A 6,000-nucleotide genomic window follows, 5' to 3' on the forward strand; every position below is an offset into this window, starting at 1 on the left:
TGAGACATTGCTCCCTCAGTACCTCATATAGCGCTTTCTGAATACCTCAGAACGTCCTCCCTCAGTACCTCAGAGAGTGCTTCCTCAGTAAATCAAATAGTGCTTCCTCAAACCTAAGAAAGTGCTCCCTCAATACCTCAGTTCATCAGATAGTGCTTGCTCAATACCTCAGAAAGTACTCCCGCAGTACCTCAGAAAGTACTCCCACAATACCTCAGAAAAGGCTCCCTCAGTACCTCAGATAGTGCACCCTTAGTACCTCAGAAAATGCTCCCTCAATACCTCAGAAAAGCCTCTCTCAATACCTCACATTGTGCACCGTCAGTACCTCAGATAGTGCTTCCTAAGTACCTCAGAATGTGCTCCCGCAGTACTGCAGAAAGTGCTCCCTCAATACCTCTGATAATGCTCCCTCAGTACCTCAGGTAGTGCTTCCTCAATACCTCAGAAAGTGCTCCCTCAGTATCCTAGATAGCGCTACAAAGTACCTCAAATAGTGCCTCCTCAATACCTCAGAAAATGCACCCACAAAACTTGCGAGATTGCTACCTCAGTAGCTCAAATAGTGCTTGCTCAATACCTCAGATAGTGCTCCCTCAATAGCTCAAAAAGAGCTCCTTCCATACCTCAGAAAGTGCTCTCTCAATACCTCAGAAACTTCTTCCTGAGTACCGAGATAGTGCTCCATCAATACCGCACTAAGTACTCCCTCAATGCCTCAGAAAGTGCTCCCTCAATACCTGAGATATTGCTTCCACAGTAGCTCAGATAGTGTTTGCTCAATACCTCAGAAAGTCCTCCCTCTGTAACTCAGATAGACCTCCCTCGGTACCTCAGATAGTGCTTTCTCAATGCCTCAGAAAGTGCTCCCTCAGTACCTCAGAGAATGCTTTCTCAGTTAATCAAATAGTGCTCCCTCAATACCTCAGAAAGTGCTTTCTGAATACCTCAGATATTATTCCTCAGTACCTCAGATAGTGCTTGCTCAATACCTCGAAAAGTACTCCCTCAACACCTCAGAAAGGTCTCCATCAGTACTTCAGATAGTGCACAATCAGTATCTCAGAAAATGCTCCCTCAATACCTCAGAAAATGCTCCCTCAATACCTCAGAAACTGTCCCCTCAGTACCTCAGAGAGCGCTTCCAAAGTACCTCAGATAGTGCCTCCTCAAAAACTCAGAAAATGCACCCTCAAAACTTGAGAGATTGTTCCCTCCGTAGCTCAAGTAGTGCTTGCTCAATACCGCAGATCGTGCTCCCTCAATAGCACAAAAAAGAGCTCCTTCCATACCTCAGAAAGTGCTCCCTCAATACCTCAGATAGTGTTCCTCAATGCCTCAGATAGTGCACACTCAGCAGCTCAGAGGGTGCTCCCTCAGTGCCTCAGACAGTGCGTCCTCATTACCTCAGAAAGTACTTCCTCAATACCTGAGATATTGCTCCCTCAGTAGTTCAGATAGTGCTTCCTCAATACCTCAGAAAGTGCTTCCTCAGTACCACAGAAAGTGCTCCCTCAGTACCTCAGATAATGCTCCCTCTGTATGTCAGATAATGCTTCCTCAGTACCTCAGATAGTGCTTCCTCAGTTCCTCAGATAATGCTCCCTCAGTATCTCAGCTAATGCTCCCTCCGTACCTCAGATAGTGCTTCCTCAGTACCTTAGAAAGCATTCCCTCATTATCTCAGATAGTGCTTCCTCACTACCTCAGAATGCGCTCTCTCAATACCTCAGAGAGTGTTCCCTCAATATCTCAGATCACGCTTCTTCAGATCCTCAAAAATTGCTCCCTCAATAACTTAGATAGCGCTTCCTCAATACCTCAGAAAGTGCACCATTAATACCTCAGAATGTGCTCCCTCAGTGCCTCAGAAAGTGCTCCCTCAGTTCCACAGATAATGCTCCCTCAAAACCTCAGATAGTGCTTCCTCACTACCTCAGAAATTACTCCCTCAATACCTCAGAATGTGCTCCCTCAATACCTCCTTGCCCCCATACCTTAGATAGCACTCCCTCAATACCTCAGAAAGTGCTCCCTCAATACCTCAGCTAGTGCTCCCTCTATACGTCAGAAGGTGCTCCCTTAGTACCTCTTATAATGCTCCATCAATATCTCAGAAAGTGTTCACTCAATACCTCAGAAAGTGCACATTCTGTACTTCAGACAATTGCTTCCTCAATACCTCAGAAAGTGTTCACTCAATACCTCAGAATGAGTTCCCTCCATCCCTCAGATAATGCCTCCTCAATACCTCAGATAGTGCTCCCTCAAAACCTGAGATATTCTTCCCTCAGTAGCTCAAATACTGCTTGCTCAATACTTCAGCGAGTGCTTCCTCCGTACCTCAGACAGTGCTCCCTCAATACCACAAAAAGAGCTCCTTTCATACCTCAGAAAGTGCTCCCTCCATACCTGAGACATTGCTCCCTCAGTACCTCACATAGCGCTTTCTGAATACCTCAGAACGTGCTCCCTCAGAACCTCAGAGAGTGCTTCCTCAGTAAATCAAATAGTGCTTCCTCAAACCTAAGAAAGTGCTCCCTCAATACCTCAGTTCATCAAATAGTGCTTGCTCAATACCTCAGAAAGTACTCCCGCAGTACCTCAGAAAGTACTCCCACAATACCTCAGAAAAGGCTCCCTCAGTACCTCAGATAGTGCACCCTCAGTACCTCAGAAAACGCTCCCTCAATACCTCAGAAAAGGCTCTCTCAATACCTCAAATTGTGCACCGTCAGTACCTCAGATAGTGCTTCCTAAGTACCTCAGAATGTGCTCCCGCAGTACTGCAGAAAGTGCTCCCTCAATACCTCTGATAATGCTCCCTCATTACCTCAGAAAGTGCTCACTCAATACCTCAGAAACTGCTTCCTGAGTACTGAGATAGTGCTTCATCAATACCGCACTAAGTACTCCCTCAATGCCTCAGAAAGTGCTCCCTCAATACCTGAGATATTGCTTCCACAGTAGCTCAGATAGTGTTGGCTCAATACCTCAGAAAGTGCTCCTTCCATACCTCAGATAGTGCTCCCTCAGTACCTCAGATTGTGCTTTCTCAATGCCTCAGAAAGTGCTACCTCAGTACCTCAGAGAATGCTTTCTCAGTTAATCAAATAGTGCTCCCTCAATACCTCAGAAAGTGCTCCCTCAGTACCTTAGAAAATACTCCCGCAATACCTCAGAAAATGCTCCCTCAATACGTCACATAGGGCACAGTCAGTACGTCAGATCGTGCTTCCTAAGTACCTCAGAAGGTGCTCCCGCAGTACTGAGAAAGTGCTCCCTCAATACCTCAGAAAATGCTCCCTCAATACCTCAGGTAGTGCTCACTCAATACCTCAGAAAGTGCACCCTCTATATGTCAGAAAGTGCTCCCTCAGTACCTCAGATAGTGCTAACTCAGCATCTCAGACAATGCTTCCTCAATACATCAGAAAGTGCTCCCTCAGTACGTCTGATACTGCTCCCTCAACACCTCAGAAATTACTGGCTCAATACCTCATAAAGTGCCCCCTCAATACGTCAGATAGTGCACACTCATAACCTCATACAGTGCTTCCTCAGTACATCTGACAGTGGTCCCTCAATAGCTCAGATAGTGCTTCCTCAATACCTCAAACAGTGCTCCCTCAGTACCTCAGAATGCGCTCCCTCAGTACCTGAAATAATGCTCCTTCGGAACTCACATGGTGCTTCCTCGTTACCTCAGATAGTACTCCCTCAATACCTCAGAAAGCACTCGTTCAATACCTCAGAAGGAGCACCCTCATTATCTCAGAAAGTGCTCCCTCAATACCTCACATAGTGCACACTCAGTACCTCAGACAGTGGTCCCTCAATACCTCAGATAGTGCGCAATCAGTACCTCAGAAAGTGCTCCCTCAGTACATCAGACAGTGCTTCCTCAATAACTCAGAATGTGCACCCTCACTACGTCAGAAAGTGGCCCCTCAGTACATCAAATACCTCAGTACTCAATACCTCAGAAAGTACTCGCTCAATTCCTCAGATAGTGCACACTCAGGACCACAGAAAGTGCTCTCTCAAACTTCAGAAAGTGCTCCCTCAGTACCTCAGGTAGTGCTTCCTTAATACCTCAGAAAGTGCTCCTTCAGTACCTCAGAGAGTTCTTCCTCGGTACATCAGATAGTGCTCGCTCAATACCTCAGAAAGTACTTCCTCAGTACCTCAGATAGTGCTTTTTCAATACCTCAGAAAATGCTCCCTCAGTACCTCATATAATGCTCCCTCAATATCTCAGAAAGTGCTCACTCAATACCTCAGAAAGTGCTCGCTCAATAAGTAGGATAATGCTCCCTCAATACCTCAGTAGGTGCTCTCTCAATACCTCAGATAGTTTCACACTCAGTACCTCAGACAGTGCTTCCTCAGTACCTCAAATAATACTCTCTCTGACCTCACATGGTGCTTTCTCAATACATCAGAAAGTGCTCCCTCAGTATCTCAGCTAGTGCTCCCTCAATGCCTCAGAAAGTGCTCCCTCAATACCTCAGATAGTGCTCGCCAATACCTCAAATAGTGCTCCCTCAACACTTCAGATAGTTCTCCCTCAGTATCTCATATAATGCTCCCTCAATATCTCAGAATGTGCTCACTTAATACCTCAGTGCTTCCTCAGATCCTCAGAACATGCTCCCTCAGTTCCTCAGATAGTGCTCCCCAATGCTTCAAATAGTGCTCCCTCAATACCTCAGAAAGGTCTCCCTCAGTCCCTCATATAATGCTACCTCAATATCTCAGAAAGTGCTCACTCAATCGCTCAGAAAGTGCTCTCTCAGTAACTCAGAAAATTGCTTCCTCTATTCCTCAGGAAGTGCTTCCTCAATACCTCAGAAAGTTGTCCCTCAGTACCTCAGAGACTGCTTCCTCAATACGTCAGAAATTGCCCCCTCAATACCTGAGATTTTGCTCCCTCAGTACCTCAGAAGTGCTTGCTCAATACCTCAGAAAGTACTCCCTCAGTACCTCAGACAGTGCTTCCTCAATGCCTCAGAGAGTGCTTCCTCAATAAATCAAATAGTGCTTCCTCAATACCTCAGATAGTGCACCCTCAGTACCTCAGAAAGTACTCCGTCAATACCTCAGAAAGTGCTTCCTCAGTCCCTCAGAAAGTACTCCCTCAATACCTCAGAAAGTGCTTCCTCAGTACCAGAGAACGTGCTCCCTCATTATCTCAAATATTGCTCCCTCAATACCTCAGATAGTGCTTCCTCAGTACCTCAGAAAGTGCTCCCTCAATATCTCAAAAAGTGCTTCCTCTGTACCTCAGAAAGTGCTCGCTTTTTACCTTAGATAATGCTCCCTCAGAACGTCAGATAGTGCTTCCTCAATACCTCAGATTGTGCTCCCTGAATGCCTCAGATAGTGCTTCCTGAAATCCTCAGAAATTGCTCCCTCAAAGCCTCAGATTGTGCTTCCTCAATACCTCAGAAAGTGCTCCCTTAATATCTCAGAAAGTGCAACCTCAGTAGCTGAGAAAGTGCTCCCTCAGTACCTCAGAAAGTGCTCCCTCAGTACCACAGATAATGCTCCCTCAGTACCTCAGAATGTGCCTCCTCATTACCTCAGATAGTGCCTCTTTGAAGGGAGGGGGAGAAAGAGACAGAGAGTTCACCTTTCAATCCAGTGATTTCAGCGGGAAAGTTCCTTCAGAACAGACCGTTTTGAGGAAGAGTCACTTGGAATGCGAATTGTTCCTCTCTCTCTTCACCGTTGCTTCCTGCTAAATTGTGCTGAATTTCCCCACCATCTGTTGACTTGAGAACTTGACCTGATCCAAGTGTCACTGAGTAATTCAGTCTGTGTTCAATGCCCTGAGGCTGCTACTGTTGAAAGTTGACAAACAGGTTTAAGGCTGTGTAAGGTATTGTATTCGGTGGGCGGGCTACATGGGAGAACAGATACAGAACACAGGCACACTGCAATGTTAGGTCTGAGCTGTTCCTTCTGAACTAACATCACAAAGTTACATTGATCAGG

At 46.0% G+C, this 6,000-nt stretch overlaps 1 long non-coding RNA gene across 1 annotated transcript in view; it reads right to left on the reverse strand.

Annotated features, from left to right (window-relative positions):
- Positions 1-5,718, reverse strand: part of LOC140458762 (uncharacterized) — a 67,886-nt gene extending 62,168 nt beyond the window's left edge. The window contains exon 1 of the long non-coding RNA XR_011953663.1: positions 5,636-5,718. This is a non-coding gene — a long non-coding RNA (uncharacterized lncRNA). The remainder of the gene's footprint in view (positions 1-5,635) is intronic.
- Between the last annotated feature and the right edge of the window lie 282 nt (positions 5,719-6,000).

This window comes from Chiloscyllium punctatum, chromosome 34 (assembly GCF_047496795.1).
Source record: "Chiloscyllium punctatum isolate Juve2018m chromosome 34, sChiPun1.3, whole genome shotgun sequence".
NCBI classification, from domain to species: Eukaryota; Metazoa; Chordata; class Chondrichthyes; order Orectolobiformes; family Hemiscylliidae; genus Chiloscyllium; species Chiloscyllium punctatum.